Source organism: Halichoerus grypus, chromosome 4, assembly GCF_964656455.1.
Source record: "Halichoerus grypus chromosome 4, mHalGry1.hap1.1, whole genome shotgun sequence".
NCBI lineage: Eukaryota > Metazoa > Chordata > Mammalia > Carnivora > Phocidae > Halichoerus > Halichoerus grypus.
The window spans coordinates 26,701,535-26,722,650 of record NC_135715.1 but is presented as its reverse complement, the minus strand read 5'-3'; the positions used below and the strand labels follow the sequence as shown (position 1 = coordinate 26,722,650).

At 34.2% G+C, this 21,116-nt stretch overlaps 1 long non-coding RNA gene across 2 annotated transcripts in view; it reads right to left on the bottom strand.

Annotated features, from left to right (window-relative positions):
• The window catches only part of LOC118522981 (uncharacterized), a 567,305-nt gene extending 547,149 nt beyond the window's left edge, over window positions 1-20,156 (bottom strand). For both annotated transcript variants that reach the window (XR_013446910.1, XR_013446909.1), the window contains exon 1: window positions 19,892-20,156. This is a non-coding gene — a long non-coding RNA (uncharacterized LOC118522981). The remainder of the gene's footprint in view (window positions 1-19,891) is intronic.
• Window positions 20,157-21,116: the final 960 nt, after the last annotated feature.

Sequence of the window (21,116 nt, the reverse complement as noted above, 5' to 3'; positions counted from 1 at the left end):
CATATAACCACTTTGAACACTAGTAAGCATGAGGAAATATAACTTACATAGCTGTGAAAAGCATCTCTCACCAAGGACATCTATAGTATAGAATTGTACAGTATCTATAGTATAGGAAATATAGATACAATGTTCATAGATACCTTAAACTATTAGAAATATGGTAAGGAAACCTGGAAAACTTTGGGAAAAAAGTAATTCCAAGGAATAAAATTGTTTGTCAATCAGATAAGGTACTATAAAACATTAACAAGATGCCGTTGTTAGACTAAATTCAAAGGACAGCAAGTATCCAAGAAAGGTTGTTAGAACACAAAATTAAGGAATCTGAGGATAGCTCTTGATATTCAGTTTCATGTGTGACAACCCCACAAGCTGTTTACAATTATAAGTAGGAATTTAGTATTCTGTCAGATCATGCTAGAAGGGAGGTTGATAATAGCATGTACATAACTCTAAGGCTTATTGGAATCTTAATAATCTGCAGAAAGTATTAAATGGCACTAATACAAATATAAACCTTTCCCTAGAAAACCAAAATTATTTAAAGGAGCTGAAAGATTGAAAGCAGAGTTTTTGATAATGCAATCATTCTGGCAATAAGAATGAAGAGTAAATTAGAAATAAACTTGTGGTCTACTAGGTGATTAGAAGTATAGCATCCTGGGATCGAGCCCCGCATTGGGCTCCCTGCTCAGCCAGGAGCCTGCTTCTCCCTCTCCCACTCCCCCTGCTTGTGTTCCTGCTCTCGCTGTCTCTCTCTCTGTCAAATAAATAAATAAAATCTTAAAAAAAATAAATAAATAAATAAAAATAAAAAGTGAATAAAGTATAAAGATTTAAAAAATAGGGGTGGCTCAGTCGGTTGAGCTTCCAACTCTTGATTTCAGCTCAGGTCATAATCTCAGGGTCATGAGACTGAGCCCAGCATGGAGCCTGCTTAAGATTCACTCTCTCCCTATCCCTCTGCCCTCCCCACCCCCCACTGCAAGCCCTCTCTCTAAAAAAAATAAATAAATAAGTTTAAAAACAATAAGTAAAAACATCAATTTAAGAGCAATGAAGCAAGGGCATGATTCTATAAAAATGGGTGATGCATGGTTTCAAGACTGACCAAATATTTTAAAATTAATCAATAAAGTTCATCATGTAAGTAAAAATAAAATCATACAATACTCATAGAAAAAGCATTTGATAAAATCCACTGCTCATTCATAATAAAAATACAATGTAAAAAACCCTGGGAATAAAAGAAAGCTTCTGCATACAAATTATCTATGAAGATCTTAGACTTTGCATCATACTTAATAGTCAGAGACCAAATGCTTTCCCTCTAAGATCAGAACAAGTCAAAGACGTCCATCCTTATCTACTGTTTTTCAACATTGTTTTAGCTGTCACGGCTACTGATCTGTGACAAGAGAAACAAACTACACAGAGAATGGAAAAGAATAAGTGAAAGTATGTTGTTTTTCTCAGATAACATGATAGTCTATGTAGATTATCCAAGGACTCCACAAAAACACTACTGGAACAAATATAAATTTAGAATAGCTGACTGATACAAGCTCAATACACAAAGATGTATCATATCTCTGTATATTAACAAAAACAATTGGAAGTTGAATTTAGAATACCATTCACAACAGCATCAAACCTTTGAAACACTTAGGAATAAACTTAACGAAACACAAGACCTCCACACTGAAAATTAAAAACTATTACTGAAAGAAACTGAAGAATACCTAAATGGAAAGCTCTATCATATTCATGGATGAGAAAACTAAATTTTGGCAAGGCATTAATTTTCCTAAAGGTGACATACAGAATTAAAGCAACTGTAATCAAATTTTCCTAATCTTACTCAGGCATTGTTGAAGAAATTGACACCTTATTTAATAATTTATATGGAATTACAAAGGGCCTAAAATAGACAAAATAATTTTGAGGACGAAGATAAAAGGACCTTATGTTAACTGACTTAAAGACTTACTATAGTGCTACTATAATGAAGACAAGGTGGTTTTGTCATAAAAAGATACGTGTTAATTAATGGAGTCCAGAATAGAGCACATTCTTGAAATTTGAAAACAAAACCAAACAAAACAGAATTAGGGAATTTGTTCATTTTATTGAGAGCTATTTTACTTAAAATAAAAATAACATAAAGCAATTGAAATTAAATGTGGACTTACACTGAATATGACCAGGTGACTTGCTTTACCTATGGAAAGTGAGTGGTCATGATTTACTACATGTCTGTCCAGAATTTTTAATATTTTATTTTATTTTATTTTATTATTATTATTTTTTAAAGATTTTATTTATTTGACAGAGAGAGAGACAGCGAGAGCAGGAACACAAGCAGGGGGAGTGGGAGAGGGAGAAGCAGGCTTCCTGCTGAGCAGGGAGCCCGATGTGGGACTCGATCCCAGGACCCTGGGATCATGACCTGAGCTGAAGGCAGACGCCTAACGACTGAGCCACCCAGGCGCCCCAGAATTTTTAATATTTTAAAGTGATTATACTATGACATTTGCCTCTGTCCTTCACCATGTCCCAGATAAAGATTACTTTATTATCATGGGTACATTAATGAGAAGTAGAATTTCATCAAATATATTATTTGCCTTTTTAAAAGTTCTGTTTTGTTCTATGAAGTGTCCTGGTCATTTTCCATACTGTGTTGTTTTTTGGATGCTTATTCATTTTTTTCCAAAAAATTCTATTTTTCTTTCCAAAAGAATCCCTATAGTTTTGCTTTGTTTTTCTTTTTCAAGTTTTTATTTAAATTCCAGTTAGTTAACATACAGTGTAATATTAGTTTCAGGTGTAGAATTTAGTGATTCATCACTTACATATAACACCCAGTGCTCATCACAAGTGCCCTCCTTAATACCCTCACACACTTAGCCCATCCTCCACACACCTCCCTTCCAGCAATCCTCAGTTTGTTCTCTATAGTTAAGAGTTTGCTTCTTGGTTTGCCTCTCTCTTTCCGCCCCCCATGTTCACCTGTTTTGTTCCTTAAATTCTACATGATTGAAATCTTATGGTATTTGTCTTTCTCTTTGACTTACTTCACTTAGCATACTACTACTCCCGAGCTCCACCCATGTCATTGCAAATGGCAAGATTTCATTCTTTTTCACGGCAAAGTAATATTCGTGTGTGTGTGTGTGTGTGTGTGTGTGTGTGTGTGTGTATCTTCTTTATCCATTCATCAGTCGGTAATAATTTCCATAATTTGGCTCTTGTTGATAATGCTGCTATAAACTTCAGGGTGCATGTACCCCTTCAAATCAGTATTTTTGTATCCTTTGGGTAAATACCTAGTAGTGCAATTCCTGGATCATAGGGAAGTTCTATTTTTAACTTTTTGAGGAACCTTCGTACCGTTTCCCAGAATGGCTGCACCAGTTTGCCTGTAATTTTAATTTTGTATTGCACATCAGTATTCCAAACTTTAAAGTCCTTGGGATTCTACATATATATATATATATATATATATATATATGTATTAGTTCTGTTGGTATCTACTCATAGTGGCTTATTTAATTTGTTTTGATAATTTTAACTGTAAATTTATGTCTGATTTAATTTAATCTGTGGGGATTCTGAAGCACTAATAAAAGAATGTTTTTTCTTTTTTTTTAAGATTTTATTTATTTATTTATTTGACAGAGAGAGAGACAGTGAGAGAGGGAACACAAGCAGTGAGAGTGGAAGAGGGAGAAGCAGGCTTCCTGCTGAGCAGGGAGCCCAATGCGGGGCTCGATCCCAGGACCCTGGGACCATGACCTGAGGCGAAGGCAGACGCTTGACAACTGAGCCACCCAGGTGCCCCAAAAGAACGTTTTTTCTTCTAAGAGGATTGTGCTTTCTTCTGCCTGGTGACTAGGCACATTTTAGCTCTTTTTCAGGGAAGTCAAGGCTATTTGTGAGTTGTAGCTCAGTGCAACACCTTGGGTCTAAGTCATACTTTTTTCAATTTCACTACTAAAATGATAAAAATCAGAAGTATCTTATGAAGATACCCCCTTACCCACAGACAACAGAGGATATTTGAAACTCAACAAAGCGAAGTTTGGAAAAAGCTGAGTGGATGATCTTAAGTATATATTTAGGCTCTAATATTCCATGATTTTTGTTATTACTGCACAAATTTTCAAGGCAAATTCTAAGAATTTCAATTTTCTCTTCTAGTAGATATAGGCAAAGCCACAGAGATAGAGAGAGAGTGGATTAGAGAATTGCAGATGCGGCGGGGGAGGAAATGGGAGGAGGAAATGGGAAGTGGAGGCTAATGGATACAGAAAACTGTTTTTGTTGCTGTTGTTTTTTGTTTTTACTAATAAAATGCTCTGGAAGTATATAATGATATTTGCAAAACCTTGTGAAAACCACTGAATTATACAGTATAAAAGGATGAATGTTACGGAATGTGAATTATATAGATGAGGAAGAGGAGGAGGAGGAGGAGGAGGAAGAAGAAAACCTAGACAGCTTGTTAAATATATGGATGTCTGAGCCCAATCCTAATACTTCTGAATCAGAATTCCTAAAGGTGGGTCCTAGACATCTGTGAGCTTTAAGGAAGTATAATGATAACAATAGAAATACATAGTATTTTTCTTTTTTAGACAAATAATACCAAAACTAAAAATAAATACTCTTTGTCTTTGTTAATACCAAATAAATAATATTTTTGGTCCTCCTTCTGATACCTCATTTTTCCAAGTGGTATTTTTCTCAGGTAAAGTCCTAGCTTCTTTAAACGATGGACTTACACATGACAGGTGTTGGAAAATCATGAGGCATTTCACTTCTAAGGCAATACAATTTGTAACCTCTTAATGAACTCAGTCTTCAAAGTATCTAGGAAGGCCTTGAACTTGCCATCTTTCCATTCACTCATTTTCAACCACATGACTGCTTTTCTTTGACTTAGAAATTGACTGGTTTGGGTTTTTTTTACATACTTGACAATCTTCTATAAGTAGTCACATCATCTCCATTCCTTATTTTGCCTTGAAAATCCCTAGATAAGTCCCAACCCATTTTAAATAAGCAGTAGTCTTCATAGATTAAGTAAAGCCATTTTAGAATTTGCAGTTTCCATTTTCTCATTCAACTCATAATTATATATTTATATGTGATACCTATTCAATATCTTTCCCAACCATTTGGGTTGAGCATTTCCTAGGGACCTTTCCTGCTCAAATCAATTGCCTTTTATAGTAGACAACTCTCTATCCCAAAACACTACTATAGCATACAACCATTGCCACCCCACAACCAAATCAGATTAGAATAACCATGAGAGTAATTAGTCTCATGGTCAGAAGATATCTCCAAGTGTGCCCTGATGATTTATGTTAGTAGCATTAATTCTCTGCCCTCCCAAATCCCAAAGTTGCCTGACTAGCATATTTATTACTTCCTAAGATTCCTTGTGCAACAAAATCACCTAGGAAGCTTTAACAAATATTTATATATAATTTCCCATAGACAACATTTCCCACAACAACATCAAAAAATGAATTGAAATTATAGAACACTTCACCAAATATTAGGAAATGAACATTGTTTTCAAGTGCACAGAGAACATTCACCTAGATATATTAGCTCCGTGGACTGGAGTCATTTACCCACTTGATTCTTTAGGTCTGTATGGATTCTGAAGCAAATGATCTCTCAGATACTTTTTCTTTCTGCCTAACCAGAATCACATACTCTCAATTGTTAGAAAGTGTGTAGTTGCCCTAAGAGGTCAGGTACTATTAATTATATATTTATTATATATCTAATTATAATATCTAGAAATACGAAGAAAATTATATCAATACATAAAAGAATGATTAATTCTAAATGAGGAAGCAATGGGAAGCAGAATATCAGTAGTTTTCAGGATAGTATTCACAGGCAGAAAAGAGTGGGAAAAACAATTTGAGAAATGGAAATAAATGACATATGAGGAGGTGCATATTTTTGAAAAACTGAAAATTCTGCAGTGATAAGTACATGGGATGTATCCAAAGAATTATAGGAGATAAGACAAGACAATGTTGGGCTAGCTTGTAAAAACCACTGAAAGCCAGAGCAAGCTAAACACTGTTGAGTTCACTCTTTTAAAGCAAGAATGTCACATGATTAAACATATCTCAAACTTTCAGAACATGTGTTGATGGGTTGAAATAGAAGATTATCTAAAAAGAGGTTAGATATTATTGGCAAGCAAATTCTTATAAGAATCTTAACAGAAAAAGGAGATATGGATATGAATAAATTAGAGAGTAAGCACTCTTGATCTTGAAACTACTATGTAGAACCTTTTTAATACATTATATGACTAGTCTAATAAGATTGATATGATAACAGCAAAATACTGAATTGTGCTTAAACTAGATAAGACACAAGTCAAAGTGCTTAAGATATTTATTAATTTACTCCTCACAACAATATTACATGATGCGTATTATTATCCCCATTTTACAGATGAAGAATATCAGGCTCAGAAAGCTAAGTAAATTGCCCCAAGTTAATTCATGGTAAATAAGTGATGGATTAAGGTGTTTACTTTTAACAAGTTGCTAATTATTGCCAGGTATTAATAAGTAATGATAAATAGCTAAGTAAATAGTAAAATGAAGAGAATTAAAGATCATAAATTACCTCAATATCCAAGAAGGTAACAAACACCAGTGTCCCCAAAATGGTATCAATTTATATTTACACATTTTATGAGGTGTTGGTGAAATGGAGGAAAATAACATAAAAGCCATCTGAAATAGGCCAACTAATTAAATTCATTCAAGGGCCACATCCACCCTCAGATTGCCAGTTCCCAAATATCATTACTGATTTTGCAGTATGGTCACCTAAATGAATAGATAAGATATTTATGAGACAAGAAGTTTCAATTAAATATAAGATTTCATATTTTAATATGGAGCAGGCATCTAGGAAACACTGGGTGTGATGAGCATGACTTTTAATCAGAATAAGTGGTATATTCATGCTCCCCACTAAGCCAAATGAGCCTGGAGTTGAAGCTGTTTGACATAACATTTCTTCTCTGTTCTTCTCTCAGGCCTTCAGATTTCCATATCTATCATTATATATCTATCAAACATTACACTGATAATCTGAAATCTCTTTCAATTGAACTATTTTGTCTTTGCCTTCTTTTTTCTTTCTTCAGTGGTTTTCAAAATTGGCTGTGCAACAAAATCACTAAGGGAGCTTTTTAAAGATTTAATGCCCTTGAACTACACTATCAATTGACTTAATTGAAATTTATAGACACTTCACCAAGTATTAGCAAAATAAACATTATTTTTGAGAGTACACAGAACATTCACTTAAATTATATTCCTGTTGTAAAGCAGGTATATATATATATATATATATATATATATATATATATATATATATATATATAATTTATTCATTTGAGACACAGAGATACAGAGAGAGAGAGAGCATGAGCAGGGGGAGAGGCAGAGGGAGAGGGAGAAGCAGGCTCCCTGCTGAGCCAGGAGCCCAATGTGGGGCTCGATCCCAGGACACTGGGATCATGACCTGAGCTGAAGGCTGACGCTTAACCATCAGAGCCACCCAGGCGCTCCTCAGTATATTTTTTAATTCCAAAAATAAAGTATATTCTTTGACCTCAACATAATTAAACTATAATTAAACAACAGCAATATATCTAGAAATCACTTTATACTTGGAAATTAAGATTACACTTCTAAAAAATAAAAGAGAAATTAAAAGGATTTTCATTTAAACTATAATGAAAAATTAGTATCTCAAAAAATGTAATACATAAAGTAGTGGGTAGAAGGAAGTAATATTACAGCCTTGGATATTTATATTTTAAAAAAACAAAGACAATATTATATTCCTACAGACATTTAAAGATTTTTTGAGAGTTCTATAAAATACTTTATAACAATAAATTGGACAACTTGATGAAATGGACAAATTGCTTGAAAGTCACAAACTTCAAAGCTCACAAAAAAAGAAACTGATAACACATATAATCTTATACCCATGCAATAAATTCAATTTATAGACTACAACTTGCAAAATATTTGCAAAGACATTCCTGAATATTCTGTGGCTCTCAGAACAAGTTGATACAAGCAATCACATATGGAATATTTCATTTCAAGTGCAAACAGTGGAAATTTGGTCTACAAGGACTGAAGTAAAAGTGACTAAATTTCTAGACTCTTTTATACTATAGTGATGCAAAGCACTGGAAGAGCCATCATTTCTTGAGACAAACATATATGTACATAGGATAATTGGTAATATGGCTATCAAACCCAGGTCAAAATAAATTATCAGTAATAACTGGGAGATGATTTAAACTATTGTATATTTAATATTTGAGTTAAGTCTTAGACTTAAAACAATATGGAAAACTCTTGTGTCTATAATTTTATGTGTTAGTGTATGAGAGAAGTAGCTGATAATCTCCAATTTCACCAGAGCATGGAGTAGAAAAGACCGCCCTTTTTGAGAAATTATAAAGATAACATGATGAAAAACAAGTTTTAGAAATTATAACAAAATGGATGGATAAAAATTATGGGATCAATTAAATAAGCTACTTCAAATGAAGATACATTAAATTACTTATTATTTTCATAATGTAAATATATCACAATGTTTATGAAAGACACATATTCCTTAATATCTTCTAAATGTACTTTTCAGTGATTATGATTTCTAGAAATAAGCCGGCATTGACAGGTGGAAACTCTAATTGTGTTATATAGAAGTTTCCCAATTGAGTGGAAGAAAGGATATGAGCCTAGGAGCCCATGAATATGTTTTGGACCATGTGCTCTACTCTGTGCTAACTTGTGTATCAAGATTGAGTTGCTTTAAGTTTGTGATATTTGTGGAAACCACAGTGTGTGTATTGTAAGCTAGGAGTACTGGAATATTTCTGATTAAGAGAGAAATGTATTTATTGGAAGAGTTAATTGTAAGACAAAGTTTCAGTACATATTAGTACACAGTAAGTCAGTTAATTCATGGAAAACTGCTATAAAGCATAAAGATATAGATGAGATAGACAAGAGTAACACCAGCTTAGAATACAGATGAAGGGAAATTTGAATAAAGATTAGAATGTGTAGGTACCATTTCCCTTTATCCTAGTTATAAGAGTCCCTCAAAATATTAGTATTATTACAATGGTAATATGAAAATTCATTCAAATAGAGTAAATGGCCATCAGAGAGACACAAAGATGGACTAATTACCTCTATTTTGACAAAGAACAAGGTAGAAGTTTGAAACAGTTCATCCAGTTGTCAGAAGGTGAAATATATAAGGGAATACTGTAGGTTGTAAATAGTAGGGATTACACTGTTCAAGGATTTCTTGATAACAGCTGCATCTTAGGGCATCTTAGGTATTTTAGTATTTAGGGTGAGATGTATACAGTCCATGAGAGCAAACCGTCCAGATTGCCACACCTATGGATTTTGCTCAGGGGAAGGTAACTCTAATCCTGGGATATGGTAGAAATCACTCCTCTATAAAGAAGATGTGGTATATATATACAATGGAATATTATGCAGCCATCAAAAGGAATGAGATCTTACCATTTGCAATGATGTGGATGGAACTGGAGGGTATTATACTGAGCGAAACAAGTCAAACAGAGAAAGACATGTATCATATGACCTCACTGACATGAGGAATTCTTAATCTCAGGAAACAAACTGAGGGTTGCTGGAGTGGGGGGTGGGTGGGAGGGATGGGGTGACTGGGTGATAGACACTGGGGAGGGTATGTGCCCTGGTAAGCGCTGTGAATTGTGCAAGACTGTTGAATCTCAGATCTGTACCTCTGAAACAAATAATGCAATATATGTTAAGAAAAAAAAAAAAGAAGATAGCAGGAGGGGAAGAATGAAGGGGGGAAACTGGACAGGGAGACGAACCATGAGAGACGATGGACTCTGAAAAACAAACTGAGGGTTCTAGAGGGGAGGGGGGTTGGGAGGATGGGTTAGCCTGGTGATGGGTATTAAAGAGGGCACTGCATGGAGCACTGGGTGTTATGCACAAACAATGAATCATGGAACACTACATCAAAAACCAATGATGTAATGTATGGTGATTAACATAACAATAAAAAAAAAGAAATCACTCCTCTGCTGTGGTGACATTGATGATTTGGCTTAAATGTCAGAAAGTATGAGTCTGCTGTCTTGTTTGTGTTTCCTGGCCCTTTGACTTTTAGGGTATTGGGCCTGTCCAACAGTGTTAGGAGATTTGTAGGAAACCTGATTTCCAAAATTTTAATTGATTCAACTCATGACTATAGAGAAGCAAAATGAAAGATGCTGATGAAGGCTTAGCATAATTTTCCTGTGTCACCCATACTTCTCCATGGCACCTAGACTGAGCCCAATTACTCTTTGGAAACTTGTCAAGGGAAATGGCTTTTAAGGATAAGTTCAAGAATCTCATAATATTTTAAAAGTAATCTTATTGGTTTATACTTAGGTATGTCTATCAATATCAGTTTATGTATTAATATTTTAAAATTGTGTTATATTTTCATGTTTTAAAAACATCACCTTTCCATCTATTTATTTTATTTGATAAATAAAAACGCAAGTTTTTAAAATAAGATTTAGTAACATTTTCTGAATATGAGTTTAGTCTGTAAAGAGAAGTAAAGTACATTGGAATGGTATATTTAAGCTAATTTTAAAGATTCTTTTATTTGTCATGTTTAAGCTGATAGTGGAAAGTCAGCTAAGTTGTCTTGACCTTTCAAATATTAATTGTAAATTCATTTCAAAGTTTCTCTATAAAGGTCTGGCTAAGAGCATGTTTTAAACTTTAGCTTTTACTAACATTAAGGAATTTATGAATATGACTTTTCATGACATTGAGCAATTCTATAATTTCAAAACAGCATGAAATGTATAGCACATGAAATAGTAAGCAAATATGCTAAAATGAACTAATACAAATTTTAGAGTTTACTTCTTTTTGTTATTCAGAAGGAAAAACATGCACTCCTTATTTGTGAAAAATGTCTTATATTTGTTGAATAATAATCAATATTAAATTCCTAAGTGGATTTTAATTTTATACAATTAGATGTTATATAAGGAAACAAACAAAAAACATGTTATATAAGGAAACAAGAACTGGAGAGAAATCACTGGACTGAGGGATGGTTAACAACAGAGTCTCTGGAGTCAGACAGCCAAAGATGGAGCCCTGTAGCACTACATGTCGGGTGTTCAAGTCTGCAAATGAATAATTATTCCATAAGGCTTTTGTAAGGATTAAAGGAATTTAAAAACAGAGTGATAACACTGCCTAAGATATAGGAAAAGGGTAGTCTGCAAAATTGTTATAAGAAACACTCCCCCACCACCACCACTTTAACACCTGCTCCTCTTATGACCCTTGAAAGATAATAGCTTAGTTCAAATTGATATTATATATGAAAAACTAATGAGGCTACTTGTCTGTCTCTTGAAGCAAATTAAATCTGAAGTGAATATTCCATTTTAAATAAATCTTAATGATGTATTTCAGAGAAGAAAAGATTCTGCTCTGTTAATATCTCCAAGAAATTTGACTGAATAGCTATTTTGTGACTAAGCCTGTGTAGGAATGTTAATTTTAATTTTTGTAACTGTAGAAAATTATGAGGCTATTAAAGCTTTATAAAATATTCATTATAAGACTTCTACTTTGGCTGTTGAGGATTTCTTAGGTTTTCATCAAACTTTTTCCCAGTACACTATACAAATGCCTGCATAAGTCTTAGATACATATGCATGTGAAAGACAGAAATATAGCATGACTGTCAACTAGTAACATATTATGGTAATTTTAATCCATTTAAAAATACTTCTACTTACTAAACGTTTTAAATCATGTTTTGTTATTTTATTTGGGGTCACTGTAACTATTGTCTCTACTTAATCTTATAAAAGTTTAGAGCAGCAATATAGTAAGTATGGTTTGCCAGTCACTCATGGAATCTGATATTCATTAATGATATTCAGTACTCAGCCTACACTAAACCTGAAGATTCTCTATTTGTGAGCATAAATTAAATCCAAATATCATTTAATAAAGGAATCTTTAATGGGTTATGGTTTAAAATTGCATGAGTATACTTCCTTTTACTAAGGAGCATTATAATCAAAATTAAGAGAGGAAACAGATTCTACTTCTGTTCAAGTCAATATTTTCGTGTGCAGGCCTCAACGTTTTAGCAAATCATCAACTTTATAAAGTCTAGCTCTGTCAAGAAATCTAGGTCGAGACACCATCTTTAGTTTAGTGGCGGAAGAGTTATTCCTTGACTGTCAGCAGTGACTCTGATATCTGTGTCCCTTTATAATATAGGACATATACATAAGTTCTCTAGCCTAAAACCTATCGTAATTTATTCTCATATATCTCCACTCCAGAACCGGGGAAATAACCGCAGAATAAGTTTTGGGACCTATTGCACCAACTGTGAGAAGAACCAGAGCTAAAAGTCCATTGATCATCTGACCTCCATATGTCCCTACTTTCACTGGTGGACAATGGCATTTTGGGTCTCCTGAAATTGTGTCAGTTCAGAGCCTGTGTACAAAAATCCCCTAAAGTCTGATGATTTCCCTTTTCCCAATGCACAGTCACCTGTAGAATTTTAAAAAAATACTATCCCTTGATACAGAATTATAGATTAATGTTGTCTCCCAACCAACATTGTAAGGATTTCATTCCTCTCTTTTTATTTGCATGTTCCTAATGATAAAGCTGCTGAAATTCTTATGTTTGTTCCTCTATAGGTAAGGCATTTTTTATTTTCTGTCTTCCCTCAAGATTTTCTCTTTACCCTTGTTTTTCTACATTTTGAAGACGACATGCCTGAGTGTAGATTTATGTATCTTTCTTGGTGCTCTCTGAGCTTCCTAGATATGTAGTTTGGTGTCTGGTATTAATTTTGCAAAGTTCTCTGATACTACTTCTTCAAATATTTCTTCTTCATTCCCTTTTCCTTACCCTTTTTGTATTCTAATTATGCGTATATTACATCCTTTGATATTGCCTGATAGTTGATCTTCTGTTCTATTTTTTGTTCATTATTCATTCTCTTTCTTTTGTAGTTGGTGACTTTGTACTGACCTGTATTCAACTTCAGGGATATTTTTCTTGGCCATGTTGAATCCACTACTGAGTCCACCGAAGTTATTCTCCATTTGTTACTTTAAAAAAATTTCTAAAATTTTCTCTTATTTATTTCTTAGAGTTTCTAACTCTCTGCTTACATTATCAATCAGTTCTTGAATGTTGTCTATGTTTTCCATGTTTTATTTCCTCTTGCCTCATACTCTCTCCCCTTCCTGTCTACAGCTTTCCCAGTCCATTTCCTTTAATCCACATTCCCCATTGATGAGGTTTTTCTCCCCTTGTAGGTTAGAGAGACTCCTAGAGGGGGCTTAAGTGGGAAGGAAATTCCTACATCTCTGCTTATATAAGTTTTCAGAACTGTGCTCTGACAAAATCCTTTCTTCCTGTAGAGTAGACTTGCTACAGAGAAATTTCCAGGTATGTTTTACAATGGCTACTCTTCCCCTCCCATGCCAGGGCTCTAAGGGGATCTTTCTTGGTTCCTCACTACGGGAACCTGGTGGGTCCTTGTAGGGAAAGCCCATGAACATATGTGGTGGATCCCTAGGAGTTTCTCACTGCACTCTAACCCACACTCAGCCTCCAGTAATTCACTCATGTAAGCAGTTACTGTATCTCTCTTGATGTACTTTTCTCTGATATTTTAGGATGGGGGTTTACTCTGCAATCTAAATTTGCTGATAAGCCCAAGAAAGTTGCTATTTTTTAGTTTTTCCAGCCCTTCCTGTTGTAAGGACAGAGTAACAATTTCTAAGTTCTTTATCTATCCAGACTGATACTGGAAGTACTTCTTCCTCAATCTCTAAACTGTAGTTTAATATAGGGTTAATTCCTTGTCCTTCTTTTCCCATCATTACCTACACACTTCCTGAGTTATCCCACCTCTACCATCATTATAAATGCTATCCAGATTCTATAAATTCCTAAATACATAACTTCATCATAATATATCTCATGTGATGACAACTCATAGATCCAACTGCAAAATTATTTTTTATACAGGTGTATTACATAGCTACCTCACATTCAATATGTGTAGAACAGAGTATTTGAATTACAACCTACCAAATCTATTTTTTCCCAATCTTCTCCATTTCAATAAATGGTATACCCACCTATAAAATACAGTACACAAAATACCTACATAAACATCCTCCATTTCTTCTTTCTTTTTCTTTGTACTATTTGTCACAGTTTGGGTTTTCTAGAACAGACTCTGATACAGAAATTGAATTCAGGATGTTTAGTAGGAAATGCCACTGGGATCAAGAATTGCAGAGGGATGGGGATAGCAGGACTGAGCAAACAGAAAAGTTCAGCTATAATGCAGGCTTGATATGCTCAACCAAACCCACTGGGGATGCCAGCCTTTATATCTCTGACTTAATCCATCATCAAATGTGAGCCATTTCCAAAAGTGTATGACATTAAAGGAGGGTCATCTTTGCAGCTGAGACAACCCATAAAGAAGATAAGGCTGAAGGCAGTCTACAAACAGCATTCTCAGCAGCAGGTGCAACAAGTCTTTCTCTCTTTCTTTTTTTTTTTTTTTCTTTCTCTCTCTCTCTTTCCTCTTATTTCTTTCTTTCCTTTTTAGTTTTTATTTAAATTCTAGTTAGTTAACATACAGTGTAATATTAGTTTCAGATGTACAATATAGTGATTCAACATTCCATACAACACCCAGTGCCCATCACAACAATGCACTCTTTAATTCCCATCGCCCATTTAACCCATCCCCTCGCCCACCTTCCCTCTGGTAACCATCAGTTTGTTTTCTGTAGTTAAGAGTCTGTTTCTTGGTTTGCCTCTCTCTCTCTCTCTGTTTCCCTTTGCTCATTTGTTTTGTTTCTTAAATTCCACATATGGGTGGGTGCGCCTGGATGGCTCAGTCGGTTAAGCAGCTGCCTTTGGCTCAGGTCATGAACCCAGGACCCTGGGATTGAGCTTCTCCCTCTCCCTCTGCCTGCCACTCCCCCTGCTTGTACTCCCTCTCTCTGTCAAAATAAATAAAATCTTTAAAAAATAAATAAATAAATAAATAAATAAAAATTCCACATATGTGGTGAAATCATATGTTATTTGTCTTTCTCCAACTGACTTATTTCGCTTAGCATAATACTCTCTAGCTCTATCCATGTAACTGCAAATGGCAAGATTTCATTCTTTTTTTATGGCTGAGTAATATTCCAGTGTGTGTGTGTGTATGTGTGTGTGTGTGTGTGTGTTTAAATAATGGTTTCAGACTAAATATACTTTTCTTGTCATTCTTAGTCATACTTCCAAAATCTGTAATTTTAGTCTTTTTCACATTTACATTAGCAATATTTTAGATTTTTCTGTACAACTACATAATATCTCACTCATATTTTTAGAAGTATTTTTTGTGTATTATTTTCTTTTATTAAACAAATTATATGTGTTATCTACTTCGGTGTTGACTACCTTATACCACTAACACAAAACTTATCTCATGTTTTCATTGTCCTTTGTTTTCATCAAAACTTTCATTAATTTGCCCTTATGTCTAATAACAATTTGAGGGAAAGCACTCATCTAATATATAAGATGAAACTTAGCTAATGCTCTGCACTACAGAAACTGAGATTATGTATACATACAATCCAGGAGATGATTTCTTTTTCTTTTTTTTTTTTTTTTAAGATTTTATTTATTTATTTGAGAGAGAGAGAATGAGAGGGAGGAGGGTCAGAGGGAGAAGCAGACTCCCTGCCGAGCAGGGAGCCCGATGTGGGACTCGATCCCGGGACTCCAGGATCATGACCTGAGCCGAAGGCAGTCGCTTAACCAACTGAGCCACCCAGGCGCCCCAGGAGATGATTTCTATTCATACTGCCTATTCTATTTCTATTTGTACTCCTTACACATAAAGGAGAATCATGATTGTAAGGCCACAACACATCAACTAAAGGAATCATATTCCTATTCCACTGAAATTTTTTGTATTACATAAGAGCAATTTTTCAGATTTGGTATTAAAAAAGCTCTTCCTGGCATTTGGCATCTTGCAGAAAAAAAAACACTCAAGCATATTCTGACCTTGCTAATTAATAACAAATTTATTCTCTTAATAACAAACTTACTACTTTGCTTCTTTAGTTTTCTTGCTTCTTTAGCTAGTCATGATTTATTGTATACCTAAAGGAAGGCATTGTGTTAAATTCTTTTCCCTGAAATGTCTTTAAGTGTAAACAGCAGAGTTGGTTTTATTATTACAACCTATACATCCCAAAACTGAGCCTCAGAGTAGTTGACTAACTTGTTTAAAGTCACAGAGCTAGTAAATGTCATAACCAGATTGGAAGTACAGGCCAATTTTATTCAAGATTCATTCACAAAAATACTTTTGTGAATTTTTCCAGAGAATTATGAAAAGTCCTTGCATATCAACATTTTTATAACAAATAACATGCATGGTAGGAAGAAGCTGAATATGTTTTTACCATGTTTGAATGACTGTCAGCCTGCATTTGCCATGAGGTGTTCTCTTTTCATGAATTTCATAACCTCAACTAATATCTCAGAAAAAAAATTCTGGCTAACTAGTCTGCTGATTCACATATATTATACAGAATAAAAAACTTAGGTTGCCTTATTAAGGGTACAGTTTTACTTTTTCATTGCTAGTGGATGATTTTCATTCTTTCACCATTTGATTACCCTTTATGTGTTTCACAATGTTTTGCACCTTGCGAATTTCACCTCAAGAAAGAACCTATGCATTTGCTTTCCCAGAATATCAGGAACTTACGGCACAGGCACGTGATCTGTGGTCAGCCCGCACCAGGATTTCAGCTTCAAAGGGAGTGACATGAAGAAGGAGGTATAATTTGTGGCATCAACTGAGGGGGAGTGGGGTCAGATAAACATCAGTTTTGCAGAGGGAGAGATGCCCCATACCCAGACATGATAAGGCTGGTTCTGCATGATCTTAACAGAAGGCAGCTGAGTATGAACTATTTGCACCACAGTTTCTGGCTATGCATTCTACAAACCTGATCCCCTGTACTTCCAAAGTTTCCCACCCTACATAAAATCCTTTAGCACGTTTCTTTTTTCTGCTTAAGTAGGCTAGAATAGTTGCTTGTAAGTATGAACTTTGTTAATACTTGGTAAAAATTTTTAAAGTCTTGTTTTTTTAATACATACTAAGTAAAAAATATGGCTACAACTGAAGGGAGTATCATTTGAGGAAAAATAAAACTTGTTAGAGTATATGTTAAATATATAAATTTCCTATACTGTATTTCTGTTAATAAAATCTTTTAAAGTATATCAATTTAATATGACAAATGCCAATTCTATTATTAATATAATTATACAAAATTTTGGAATTAATAGTATTTAAAAGTAAAAAGTTACCTGTATAATTTTTTGTATACTAAAATGAAAAAACAGTGGCAAATCCACCAGGTGACACAGTCAAGTAAAATGTTTTATCAGAAATATATGAAATTCAGGGCACCTGGGTGGCTCAGTCCGTTAAGCGTCTGCCTTTGGCTCAGGCCGTGATCCCAGGATCCTGGGATCAAGCCCCCCATCTGGCTCCCTGCTCAGTGGGGAGCTGTTTCTCCTTCTCCCTCTGCCTGCTGTTCCCCCTGCTTGTGGGTGCTCTCTCTCTCTCAAATAAATAAAATCTTTAAAAAAAGAAATATATGAAATTCATATCTTTTTTCAAAGGGTTGAAAAAAACCTATTTTCTTAAATTCTTTTTTTTAAATAAAGTCTTAACCTTTCATAATCAACAGAAAATAGATTGACCTCAGATTTATGTCCAGAGTCTCTATCTCCACTTGGTGTTCAATTAATAATGGAACAAAGCTGACCAGTCAGCCTCCCTCAAATTACATGCATACTTCATCCTTTTGTTATTTTTGACAAAAACAAAAGGTAGTGTTTTAATTACTCTGTGCACATTTTCAGTGTGCACAAACTTAATTAAATTAATAGAATTTGAACTCCAGTTTGAACTCTTTGGAATCATTTACTACAGCTGTTGAAATCTTTTTAAGTTAGAACTAATATGCAAAACTTTCCTTTTCACTTTCAATTTTAGTGACAGATCATCAAAATGCTTTGCATTTTCTCTTACCTTAAAAGATATAGAACTAAACACAGGAAATTACAGGACGATTTTCACTAGTAACATTTCTCCAAAAATTAGCCTAAATTTTAAGCTAACATTAAATCTGATTAGAAAACAGATTAAATGAATACCCTTAGAAAAATTAATATAAACTTAATTCTTTTGTGAATATATGAATGAGAGATATATGTATATTTGTCTGACTTTAGTAAAATCAAATCACATTTAAAATGTATTTTCTATTTAAAATAATGATTACATGGTTATATTTTGAAAAAATATATAAATTTTTTTCCTGAAGTGCCAATATGCAATTTTATATAGTTTTCCTATCCCAATTTATACTGATACATGTGAGTAAAATTTATTATTATGCTATCTTTAAAATGATTCTAGATACCATATTTTTAAAACAAATATAAAGAAGTATCTACTATGATTCCAACATAATACTCTCTAAAGCTTAAAGTAATATTTGAATAGATTTATGCTCAGAATTTTGTGTAAAAGCAAATATTTTCCAAATCATCTGAAATTCAGGGTCACTGTTACTCAGTTTTTTGAAAGATTTTATTTATTTATTTATTTGAGAGAGAGAGAGAGTGGGAGCAAAGGGAGAGGGAAAAGCAGACTCCCCACTGAGCAGGGAGCCTGACATGGGGCTTGATCCCAGGACCCTGAGATCATGACCTGAGCCAAAGGCAGACTCCTTTCTTTTCTTTTTTAAAGATTTTATTTATTTTCTTGAAAGAGAGAGAGAGTACAAACAGGGGGAGTGGCAGGAAGAGGGAGAGTGAGAAGCAGGCTCCCCGCAGAGCAGGGAGCCCGATGTGGGACTTGATCCCAGGATGCTGGGATCATGACCCGAGCCGAAGGCAGACGTTTAACTGACTGAGCCACCCAGGCGCCCCCGGGGTCACTGTTGATATCAATTTTAATGCTGAGAAAACACATAGTATAAGTATGAAATACCATTTTCAGGGAGGAGTGGGAGGTAAGAGAAATGTATTTTATATAACTATGTAAGAAATATTCTATTAGGTAATCTCCATCTAAAGTTTATTCTTTTTCATAATCACCAATAACAATTGAGTTCTCATTGTTCCCTAAACCCCCACTGTACTCTTCTTGTTCCTCTGCCTGCTTTTATATGTATAATTTAATGTCATTTAAAATAAAATCTGACATAAAACTTACCCTAATATCCCCAATCTGAAATGAATGGTTTATCATCTATCATGAAACTTGTCATGAAACTTTTTAACCATGAAACTTGTCACATACTGTCTTTGCATTGGGTTATCTTGGTATATGTTTTATCCAAGGGAATTTTGTGTTTCTCCATTAGCAATGTTAATATTTTCATGATAATAAGCAGCAGCATACCATTTAATTCGGTATCTGAATAGCTGAGACCTGCAGGCTTCTATGAAGTCACTCCAGTAACAGTATTTTACAAATCTTGGCTTTAGACTATATGTTATTTCAATATTATTTCAGTGTTACTTGCATAATTATACTTTGCAAAAGACATATTTACAAGCAACAAACTATTATAATATTAAACACAAAGACACTTAAAGGGAGTACTTACCTACCCAACCCCAGGGCAATGAAGATATTCTTAACCATAACAATCCAGAAGCTAGAAGAGAAAAAAAAAGTTTTTGACTATAAAGTTTTCCATAACAGAAGATAACAAAAATCAATAAGCAAATAATTTAGTTAAAAAATTGAGTGCCAGTGGCAGATGAATGAAAGCTATACCAAAAACAATGAAATATTTACCAAAAAGAAAAACTGTAAAATGAAAAATAAGAAAATACACAGAAAATTCATTAAACAGTTCAAATTGCTAACTCATCAAAATATATTCAAAGTCACAAATGGTCATAGAAATAAAATGAGAGAGTCATATCTACCACACTGGAAGTAAAATAGAAAAAGATAACTTAGTGTGGGAATGAAGGAACGTGGACACTGTGACCTATTGCTGGTGAACACTTGAATTGTTATATGTTTGCAAAAACAATCTGGCAATATCTTTTAAAATACAATAAACCCCACCCATATACTTATACACCATGAACCCATTATTGGGGGATATATTCATAGAAGTCAAGGATGCAAGTATATATTTACAATGATGCTTAATATCTGTTTTGGAATAATGATTTAAAAAAGAGAATGAAAATAAATGCCATTACTACAGGAATGGGTGACTGTATATTTGTACAAACACACTGTACACTGTAACTTTTATATTAAAACTCAAATAGTTGACTTGTAGGGTGAGGAATGGCTGAGTCAGAAAAATAAGATGAATAATCTAATCAATGTTGGGAATATTTTTGTAAAACTAATGATGATGAAATTCCTATGTATGTCTGTTTGTGTGCAGGTTGAAAACAGAAGATACTCTGGATTCTACTTATGAAGTGTTACAATAAATGCAGTTAAGCAGCTTATATAATCAGAGAAGCTGCTATTAACTTTATGATCCTGAATTCCCAAGCTGGTGGGTCACAAAGGCTTAGGTGTAAGCAGCTGTACATTTTATACCTTTCTGTAGGTCCTCCTACACCTGCAGCCAAAGAAAAATGGCCATTCCCTTTCTTCAATCTTCAAAATATCATGCAAGAACCTCTTATTGTTAGTTTTCTATCCAGAACCCATATGATAAATGTGGATTTCAGCTTCTTCCCTGGATCAAGAGTTATATGTGCATAGATTTGGCAGAGAAGGATAAACACCAGCCCTATGGGGAATGGGATTGGGTGGGATGAGCAGGAATGGTAAAGTGGGAGTCAACAAAAGAG